Source organism: Saccopteryx leptura, chromosome 11 (genome assembly GCF_036850995.1).
Source record: "Saccopteryx leptura isolate mSacLep1 chromosome 11, mSacLep1_pri_phased_curated, whole genome shotgun sequence".
Classification (NCBI taxonomy): domain Eukaryota; kingdom Metazoa; phylum Chordata; class Mammalia; order Chiroptera; family Emballonuridae; genus Saccopteryx; species Saccopteryx leptura.
This window is the reverse complement of record NC_089513.1, coordinates 48,965,770-48,977,685: the sequence shown is the minus strand read 5'-3', so window position 1 is coordinate 48,977,685 and position 11,916 is coordinate 48,965,770. Positions and strand designations below refer to the sequence as shown.

The window sequence follows — 11,916 nt, the reverse complement described above, 5'->3', positions numbered from 1 at the left end:
CTTGACATTAGGGCTGTTTTTCTTCTTTTTCAGAATGAAAGCCTGATGTTTGCCTTCACAATCGATTCCTATTTTTTTCAATTTGGAGCTGATAAATCTTTACTGTAAATGGCAAATGAGGTCAAAAGACATCCCAGGAGACAAATCTTCAATCTTCTGCCAGATGCTCTTTGACACTGAGGAGCCTGGTGAGAATGGTCAGGAGGGAGGCAGTGAGGAAACGGTAATCACTTGCTAAAAACTATTTGGCTGTTTGTTTTAAGATACTGGAGATATATGAGGTCCTTGTCAGTTATAAATCTCCAAAAGTCTAAAAGAATAAATGGCCATCTAGATAGAAGCAGGAATTCAAAATTTTTATTTCTAGTCTGGAAGACAGTTTTATTGTTATTAATATCTGTTTCTGAGAACTTTCCAGTTCTATATTTTTATAAGTGACTCAAGAAATACATACCCATGTTAGGATAACATGGAAATAGAAGCAATGGTAAATATGTCTCAAGAGAGAATCACAACTCACAATGTCATAATAAGCTGACTTATAGAAATAATTAAAAATAACAATAGACAAGAGAATGGCAGTTACCAGAGGTAAAAGCCCTGGGAGAAGAATGAAAAATATAAAGGGGTCAAATACAAAGTAATGAAAGAAGACTAGACTTTGAGTGGGAAGCCCACAATAGAGTCATGTTATAATGTTGTGCACCAAAAATTTGTATAATGCTATTAACCAATGTTACCCCAATAAGTTTAATTTTAAAAAATAGAAAAAAATAACAAAAAATGTATGTGTCGCCCTTTACATTTCAAAGTTCAAGAAATAGTAATATCTACCATTTATTGATTATAGAGGTACTGTGACAATCCAAGGCATTATGCTAAGCATACACATAAGACATCTCTTTTAATTGTAACAATTTAGTCAACAATTATTTGTTGACCATTAAGTAGGGTACAAGCTCTCTGCAACATCTTACTATACAACAGTGAACAAAATAAACATATATCTTGGCCCCTGTAAAGGCCTAGAGGTGAGTACCATTATTCCTACTTTTTTTGGATGAAAAGACATTGTAATAAATTTTCTGTAAGTTCTAAAAGCAAGTGAAGTAGCAGTAAATTAATTTTATTAAATATATTGTATTTTTTTCTCCTTTTTCCTACTACATATAGTTCTAGGTTTCTTTACAGAAGTAAAAATCTTGTACTGTGGGTTCCTAGTAAATGCAGAGCCATGAGCACCTCCTTAAAAGCTAGGAAGCATTTATTCAGAATATTTTACTTGAACTCAACATAAAACCAGGTAAAAACAAGCCATGTTTTTTTTTTACTTTTCTGTCCATGATTCTAAAGAAGGTGCTCAGTAAGATTAGTACCTCATATACCTATTCTCATTATGCATCCTAAGAAGCCACTCTTGTGTATTCAGTGTTGTCTGTGTTTAACACTATACACTTTAACATTATATCTGAGAGGGAAGCATTTAGATGAATGTATTTCTTGTGGAAATTGTTCCCTTTATGTTTTCTTAAATACCAATAAGAAAATCACTGCCTTTCCTTTCTCTAAAAGCTGAAAATGAAATAAACTCTTCTGTTGAGATGAAACTGCACTCTGTGCTCAGCAGAATATGCAAATGACAGATTGTAACTTGCTTGCAGAGAATTTTCTGTTCCCAGCATCTGTTATACTTGACAGATGTTCCAGTGCCAACCTCACACCAAGTAAAGTGAGACTACAAAAAAGTAGAAACTCCCAGCATTTTAGCATCTTTGCTGAACAAAAACACCATTGACTCAGAAACTAGCAATTGAATAAACTATATGTTTGCACCTTGTGATTATAGAAGCATATGTGACTTCCATGATTAAGATAATCACATTCTGGCCCTGGCCGGTTGGCTCAGCGGTAGAGCGTCAGCCTGGCGTGCGGGGGACCCGGGTTCGATTCCCGGCCAGGGCACATAGGAGAAGCGCCCATTTGCTTCTCCACCCCCCCCTCCTTCCTCTCTGTCTCTCTCTTCCCCTCCCGCAGCCAAGGCTCCATTGGAGCAAAGATGGCCCGGGCACTGGGGATGGCTCCTTGGCCTCTGCCCCAGGCGCTAGAGTGGCTCTGGTCGCGGCAGAGCGTCGCCCCTGGTGGGCTTGCCGGCTGGATCCCGGTGGGGCGCATGCGGGAGTCTGTCTGACTGTCTCTCCCCGTTTCCAGCTTCAGAAAAAAATACAAAAAAAAAAAAAAAAAAGATAATCACATTCCTCATTCCCCACTTCCTGACAGACAGAAGGTCAAATTTCCTTAATCTGAAATTTAAGTTTACTACAGTTCAGAATGTTTTCATTTATTTCCTATGACTATCAAAGTGAGAAATAAAATCCTAAAAATGTAAAATGTTTATCCCAATTATAAGAAAAACATCACAATGTTAATAAATGTATATGCAAAGTCATGAACAGTAAGATGATTCAAGAAAATGCAGATAATAAACACATATTAGGCATTGTTTGAATGAATGCAAGTTAAAACGACATTGAGGTATAATATAAAAAGTATACACTTTAAAATATAATGTGATTCCAAAAACTAGTGATAGTAATAAAATTTAGAGTACCAAAGCATTGGCTACAGAATAGAAAATTTATGTTTATTTTGGGAAGCATTTTGGCATATGAAAGATCATTAAAATACTTATAAATCTCACTTAGAAAGCTATTGGTTAATTTTATGATGATAAATAGACTTCCTCCACAAAATTCTATCCTAGAAAAACCAAAGGGATACATGAATTTCAGAAAAACAAAATAAAATATTCTCTGTGGTCACAGGCATACAGCAATTATTCTATAGTGATCCAGACATTGTGCAATACCAACATGTTTGTATCTTTTGATGGTGCTGTTAGTGCCTCACAGATCCCAGCTTCAGAACAAGAGACCCCAGTTAGACCAAAGCCATTGTTTCAAAGGTTCTTAAAGTCTGTTAGTGCACAAAAGAACAGTTATACTATGAAAGAAGTTATAGTTGATTTTGGCTGGTGTTGAGAAAACAGCTGTGTTAGGTTTGCTCGCTTGCACTTCATATAATTAGTGTGTGAGCATGTGGAAGAGCCACATGTGCATAACCTATGTAAGGCCATGGGTGGTTTGACTCAGGGCAGATTGTAGATTGCCTGCCTACCAGTGCAAGGGGCCATATTGCTGTTCCTTCACATGCTGCCATGAGAAGTGGTTTTTCCCTGCCTGTTTGCTCATTTGCTGTTTTGAGAATCTATTAAAATGGAATGACCCAATGCTCTCTGGCTTCACAGTTCCTCAACTATCTGCCTAAATCCAGAGTGAACCTGCCTGGCCTCGACCACTGGCATTCCAACTGGTATATTTATTATAAATCAATGATAATATGATGAGGAGCAACAGCATAGTGTGTGTTGTTCAAATAATCTAGATTTGTTTGGAGCACCAAGTTTTTTTGTGAAAGAATACAGGAAAATATACACAGTGATCTACAAAACTTGGTAGCAGTCAGTCAGTCAGCAGGATCTGTCAGATTCAGTTACACTCGGAGTGGAAACAGGTGTAAAGTTGAAGGTGGGCATAATTATAAGGATGCAACGCAAGAGCTAAATGAAGAGAAACCTTCATTTTCAGATTTGGTTTCTAGACTGTCTACCACAGCCAAAAAGAGAACAATTAGTGAGACAAAAGAAAATACAGTATAGATGAATGACAAAGAAATTACCACATATCTGATAGTATTTCCTTCTCCTTTCATGAAAGCATTGTACAATGTGTAATAACAGAGATAGCATTGAAAGAAGCAGTAGCATTGAATCAACAGATACTCCATCAAATCCAGACGTTGATGCTGGTATAAGTTCACATAATTGGCTGTATCAAGATCCAGTTTCAGATCAATTCAGAGTAGAATTTGAAGTTGATTTATTCAATTAAGATTATACCTCTAGTAAAAAAGGACAAGAACTCTGATAAAGATGCTGAGTTGTATCAAGTTACTGTGTATCAGGCGGGGGGGGGGGAGTAACATAGATTCATGCAAAAATGATCCCAAAGTTTTCTAGATTACTATTAGAAGTATACTTCATTCAACAAGATTAATTCTTTCCTTCTACCACATTGCAACATATGTTGGGCCCTTCATGAAAACTGGCTTCCTAAAGAAAAACAGAAAGAAAAAAGAAAAATGCCTGGGAATTCCTCCAACATTCTTTTTTTTTTTTTTTCCTCAAGATCGCTGTTGATATTCAGGATCTTTTGTGGTTCTATAAAAAGATCTGAAATATGTGTTCTAGTTCTGTGAAATATGCCTTTGGTATCTTGATAAGAATTGAGTTGAATCTATAGATTGCTTTGAGTAGTATGGACATTAATGATGTTAATTCCTCCTATCCATGAACATGGTTTATGCTTCTACTTATTTGTATCTTCTTCAATTTCCATCTTCAGTGTCCTATAATTTTCTGAGCACATGTCTTTTACATTCTTGAATACATTTATTCCTAGGTATTTTATTCTTTTTGAAGCAGGTGTGAATGATATTGTTTTCTTAGTTCCCCTTTCTGAGAGTTCATTATTGGTGAATAGATACTTCTCCAAATAAGACATAGAGATGGCCAATAGACATGAAAAGATGCTCAATGTCACTAATTATCAGAGAAAGGCTAATTAAAACCACAATGAGATATCACCTCACACCTGTCAGAATGACTATCTTCCATAAATCAAACAACAACAAGGGTTGGCGAGGGTGCGGAGAAAAGGGAACCCTCATGCACTGTTGGGGAGAATGCAGATTGATGCAGACACTGTGAAAAGCAATATGGAGTTTCCTCAAAAATTTAAAAATGGAACTGCCATATGACCCAACTTCTGGGAATATATCCAAAGAAACATGAAACACTAATTATAAAGAATATATGCACCCCTATGTTTATTCCAGCATTATTTACAATAGGCAATGTATGCAAGTAGCCCATGAGCCCATCAGTAGATGAGTGAATAAAAAAGCTGTGGTACATTTACACAGTGTAATACTATTCAGCCATAAAAAAGAAGAAAATATTACCTTTTGCAACAGCGTGGTACCTAGAAAGTAATATGCTAAGTGAAATAAGCCAGTCAGAGAAAGATAAGAACCATTTATTTCACTTATATGTGGAATCTAATGAACAAAATAAACTAACAAACAAAATAGAAACAGACTCATAGATATGGAGAACAGACTGACAACTGTTAGAGGGAATGATTTTGGGAGATTTGGGCAAAAAATGTAAAAGGATTAAGCAAAGAAAAAAAATTATAGACACAGATCAGTGTGGGGATTGCAGGAAGTAAAAAGAGGTAAGGGCAATTGGGGAAGGGTAGGAAAAGATAGATGATGTTGAAGAGAGTCTTGGCTTGGGGTGGTGAACACACAGTGCAATGAACAAAGATGTATTGTATAATTGTATACCTGAAACCTGTATAATTTTATTAACTGATATCACCCCAATAAATTCAATAAAAAATAAAAAGAACTTAAAAAAAGAATATGCCAGAGAAAACCAAACTAGAAATCTCACACAAGTATAAGAGGGTTTAACTCTGATTATTTAAAAAAAGAAAAAAGTAAAGTAAATCATTCTCAAGATCATATGTTGAGAAAAATCATGAAGAGATCACTCAAGCCTCTCAATTCCAAAAAGGCTCAGCCATCAACTTACAGCATCATTTAAAACAGTCAAGCAGGTGTTGAAGAATGTGAGAGGGTAACAACACAAGACGGAGAAGAATGTGTGGAATATATTTCTTTCCTTAATACCCTTGAACTTTCTGTGACTTGACAAAGTCAATGCAAAAATGGTTGTGTTGTCCATGGCAAAAGAGGACATGTTATGGCATGCTTTTCATGTGCCAAGAAGCTGAAGAAAAAAATAAGCCCTACCCTGTATGTAGACAACGAATTGTGCTAACATTTCTCCTAGTTGACCTGTCCATAAAAGTAGAATTATATATTTGTAAATATATCTATAAATTATATATATATTTATAATATATAATTATGTCACCCCATATATATTGACATAATATATATAATTATGTCAATATAATATATATATTTACAAATATATAATTCTGAATTTCTTTTTGAGAGAGAAGCAGGAAGAGAGAGAAACAGGAACATCAAACTTCTCCTGCATGTGCAGTGACTGGGAAATTGAACTAGCAACCTTCATGCTACACAACGATGCTCTAACTATCTGAGCTATCTTGCCAGGGCTTAATCTTTAAAATTTAGACATGAAAACTCAACATACAAAAGTCTATTACTTTCCTATATACCAATGATGAAACTTCAGAAAATGAACAAAAAAAAATTCCTCTAACAATTGCAACAACAAAAATATAATACTTAGGAATAAACTTAACAAAAGAATTTTTCATAGCATAATTGGATGAAATTAAAAAGTTACAATGAAATGGAAAAATATTCCATGTTCATGGATTGAAAGAATCAACAATTAAAATGACGATATTACCCAAAGCAATATACAAATTTAATGCAATCTCCATCAAACTCCTAATGTTATTTTTTGAAGAAACAGAACAAAATTTACCAGGTTTGTATGAAACCATAAAAAAAACCCTGAATAGCCAAAGCAATATAAGGAAAAAGAATGAAGCCAGAGGTAATACACTGCCTGAGTTCAAATTATATTATAGAGCTATGATAATTAAAAATATATATATGGCATTGGCAGAAATAAAAGATATACAGACCAATGGAACAGAATTGAGAGCCCAGAAATAAAACCACATATATATGGACAAAAAATCTTCAGTAGAGGAGCCAAAATCACACAATGAGAAAAAAAAGCCTCTTCAGTAAATGGTGCTGGGAAAATTGGAAAGCTGCATGCAAAAGAATGAAACTTGACTCCATTCACAAAAATTAATTCAAAATGGAGCAAAGACCTAAATATAAGATCTGAAATAATAAGTTACATGAAGAAAACATAGAGGTACTAAACCCATGGACCTTGGCTATAGAGAACAATTTATAAATTTGATCCCAAAAGCAATGGAATTAAAGGCAAAAATGAATGAATAGGACTATATTAAACTAAAAGGCTTCTGCCCAGAAAAAGAAACTGACAACAAAATAAACAGCCAGCCAACTAAATGGGAGAGGATATTTGCAAACAACAGCTTCGATAAGGGGTTAATATACAAAATATAAATATATTGATATTAAGAACTCACAAAACTCAGCAACAAACAAGCAAACAATCCAATTTAAAAATGGGGAGCAGACCAGAACAGATACTTCTCCCAAGAGGACATACAAAGGCCAACAGAAATATAAAAAGATGCTCATCTTCACCAGCTACTGAAATGCAAATCAAAAATATAAAGAGACACCACATCACACATGCTAGATTGGCTATTATCAACAAGGTAGGTAATAACAAGTGTTGGAGATGCTGTGGAGAAAAAAACCCCTTATTCACTGCTAGTGGGAATGCAAACTAGTACAACCATTATGGAAGAAAGTATGGTGATTTCTCAAAAATTTAAGACTAGAATGACCCAGCAATCCCTCTACAGAGTATCTACCCTCAAAACTAAAAAAAATTGGTATGTAAAGACACATGCAACCCCATGTTCATCACAGCATTATTCACAGTGGCCAAGACATGAAAACAACCAAAGTGTCCTTCAATAGAGGAATGGATAAAGAAGATGTGGTACAAATATACAATGGAATACTACTCAGCCATAAGAAATGATGACATAGTGCCATTTATGACAACATGCACGAACCTTGAGAATGTTATACTGAGTAAAATAAATCAGAAAAAGCTAAGATATAAAACTGTGGGATATAAAACTGAAATTCATGGACATAGATAAAAGTGAAGTGCTTACCAGGGGGAGAAGGATGTAGGGGTAGGGGTTGGAAAGAAGGGAGTAAAGAGAGACAAATATATGGTGACAGAAAATGATTTGACTTTTGGTGATGGGTACACAACATAACAACAGTATAAATGACATAGGAATGTTCACCTGAAACCTATGTACTTTTATTGATCAATGTCACCCTGTTAAATTTAATTTCCTAAATAAAATTTTCAAAAAAATAAATTTTACTGTTTCCCATGTATCAAAGCAAGAAGCTATCTTAATGCAGGTAGATTTGTTTTTTTAGGTATATTTACCTACTTTGGGAGAGAAAATAGTGTTTATTTCCTTTAAGAAAAATTTTACTTTTGTTTACATTTGTGTCTTAACATTTTTTGAATTGGATATATAGCTCATCATTTAACCCTGCACCTTAGGGTTATTTTAGTATTTAAATTATTTAAAATAATTTCCACTTTCTTTTAAATGAGAAGTATCTGATCTTTTAAAAAAGTAATATAATTAGGACAGTTAAATGAAACTTATTTAGTATGTAAGGAGAAAATGTTGCTATGAACAATTTAATAATTAAATGTTAGAAATTCTTAAACCTTTTGATTCTTAGTATTTGTACTCTTTTAAAGCCCCTAAAAAATCTTCTCAAATTAAAATTTTGGTAATTATATTTTTGCCATATAAGTAAACATGTTCTTATTATCTGGCTTCTTTGGTATAGTAAAGGATAGGGTGATAATGATGTCAGTTTGAGAAGTCTTTCAGAATAGACATCATTTATTTACCCACAAAACAAAACTTGAAGGCTCTCTGGTAAACTGTGGAATTTATTCAGGCATCCCACCTGTATATCAGACCCTTTTCCACACCTAATTTCAGTATGTAGTGTAATCTGTAAATTTGAAAGATGCTAAGACACTTTGAAGTGCCTTCATGGGCTGGGTTACATGGTTCTTGGTAGTTACCTAGATCTGAATTTTGCTTAAAGCCAATTTTAGAAACAGTATGTATGGACCTAGAGATTATTATGCTAGTGAACTAAGTCAGTCAGGGAAAGACAAGAACCATATGATTTCACTTGTATGAAAATATAATGAACAAAATGAACTAACAAGCATAATAGAAACAGATTTATAGATACAGAGAACATACTGACAGTGGTCAGAGAATTGAGGGGAGGGGGGTTGGAAGACTGGGTGGAAGAGGTGAAGGGATTAATCAAAGAAAAAAAACCCTCATAGACTAGCACAATAGTAGGGTGATTACCAGAGGAAAGAGGGAAGGAGGAGGTAGAAGAGTGTAAAGGGGGAATAAATGGTGAAGAAAACAGACTTAACTTGGGTGGTGAACACAAAATACAATATATAAATGATGTATTATAGGACTGTACACCTGAAACTTATATAATTTTATTAACCAATGTTACCCCAACAAATTGAAAAGAAAGAAAGAAAGAAAGAAAGAAAGAAAGAAAGAAAGAAAGAAAGAAAGAAAGAAAGAAAGAAAGAAAGAAAAAGAAAAAGAAAAAATAGAAGGAAGGAAGGAAGGAAGGAAGGAAGGAAGGAAGGAAGGAAGGAAGGAAGGAAGGAAGGAAGGAAGGAAGGAAGGAAGGAAGGAAGGAAGAAACAGAATAATAGGGTTAGAACACAGAATTCAAAAATAACTTACACATTGTGTTTGATATTTCAATATGAATCTTAAGCAAAATAGTAAAAATTACCACTTTAAATTAAGGTCCCAATGATTTTCTCCCACATATGAAAGTTATTCATACTCAGGTGAGGACACTACAATCAATTGAACTATATGTTTAAAATAAAACTGAAGGATAATTTTGAACAGCAAGTTTTTATGTCAGTTACTAAGAGTACACTGTAAACTTTAAAATGAACATCACACATACATATGATTTACTCATGTGTACATATATGAATAGAGAACAAATGGCTAAAGCAATCTCTTCCTTAGCCAAAGAGTGGTCCTCAAATGCAGTAATGCTTTATTAATTATATATTTATAATATATAATTCAAGTACAGAAATAAGTAAAGTCAATTCTTTCTGAGGAGAATTGGTAGTAAAAATCAGGTTGGAAACACTATACATTCAGGTTATGTAATGCCATGATTATGCTATTTACAAAACATTCAAATCTGTAAATAGCCTCCTCATTCAGCATGCCTATGCATTACTAACATAATCTTGATTGTCTAAATTTTTGTTTTAGTATACAAAAAATTACTGATTTATATCTAAAAAATTATTACATGTTTGATTAAAAAATAAACATGTTGCAAAAAAGAAACACATTTTAAAGCCTTTCGAATGGTAGTTTATAAGATAAAGTTGAAAGAGACAAAACACAGAAGAAAACATATAGTTTGCTCCTGTAAATCAACTAATTTACATAAATAACTTATAAGATAAATATAAGTGATTTATGTGATCAGGTATATGAATGGGTTTATTATAGTGTTATGTATAGTGAAGATATAGTGTTACCCATCTCAGTATACAACAACAGAGAAATAACCCAGTGGATGGACACAATGAAATACTAGGAAGGAAATAAAATAATAGCAAAAATTATATAGATGCATCCAATAAAACTTTTTAAAGGAACAATTGTCATTAGAGATAAATTTGTTTTATAAAATGCATTTAATATAATTAATGATATTAGTTACCCAATTATATAAAAATTAGATGGCACATGTATATAAAAATAAAATAAATCAAATATAATATAAAGCATTATGTTGGAGAGAGGTTAAGATAATAACCTAACACATGCTTTTAGTTTCTTTAAATATTATATAATAAGTCTTGGAAAAAAAAGGTAGTTAAAAAAATTGTTTTAGCTTGAAATCCTAGAAGTTTATGAAAGAAAAGATGAGCTGCATGACTTTACATGAAAAGTTATTCAGTTGTCAACTATTTATGTGAATGGTGGGATGCCCAAATATAGATATTGTATATGCAGAAACTTTAAATTTTATCTTTATTATACCCTGTGTCCATTTATTGATATCACCCTATAAACTTTGGCTTACCTGAGCATATGTTTACTTTTCTTCTGCTCATATCCTATTGAATTCAATTTAGTAGAAAGTTATAGAGAGCCTAGTGGGAAAGGATTGAATTAATCAAAAAGACAAGATTGCTTTCTTTATTAAACTTTCAATCCATTTATTATTGAACACTTAGTATGCCTTATACAGATATTATAGACAATATATTCTATTTATATTATGTAAAATCAAACAGAGAAGAGGATGGCATGTCCAGTGATAAAGAACATGAAATTATGCATGCCTTTTATACAGAATGCATGGTGTTATTTAACCCACCATTGGTGTGCCTAAGAACACTAGTGAACAAAGAATCTTCAGAGATTTGCTTGCATATTATTATTAAAGTATTCAATTTATTTGCTGCAACTGATGATGCCTATTTCCATGGCAACTAGTCAGATGGAATGTTGTTCTGAGCAGGTTATGTGACTTGGTATATGTAGATCATAGACTTAAAAGAAAATGTGTGAAAGAACTTTGCTTCTTAAAAAAATAAAACGGCATTGAGAAGTTCCAGCAAAACAACAAACACAAGTCTGACAAGCATTAAGAAATTGACTTTTCCAGGAACTAAGTAAGAAACATTGCTATATTATAATAATGATAGTAAGGTAATTATTGCAGACCTGTTTAGGTATTTTTTCCCTTATTGATCCCTATGAGAGTGCCACCAAAATACTAATTTTAGAAAAATGTTATCAGCTTACAAAGATAACCACTGAACTAATGCATTCTCTAAATTTATTTTTTCATTTTTTATAATATTGAGCTCCTTATTAACTAAAAAAGTAAACAAACTAAAATAAAATCCAACAAAAAATAAGTTATCTTTATGAGCTACAAAGTCCTTTTCCTCTTTTTATTTATTAAGCTCTATCCTTAATTACTCAATTACTAGGAAAGCTGTGTCCCACTTCTCAAGCCTTCATAGTA

At 33.2% G+C, this 11,916-nt stretch overlaps 1 pseudogene; it reads left to right on the top strand.

The window, feature by feature from the left end:
• The first annotated feature begins 115 nt into the window (after positions 1-115).
• On the top strand, positions 116-4,314 carry LOC136382901 (E3 ubiquitin-protein ligase Mdm2-like; annotated as a pseudogene).
• Positions 4,315-11,916: the final 7,602 nt, after the last annotated feature.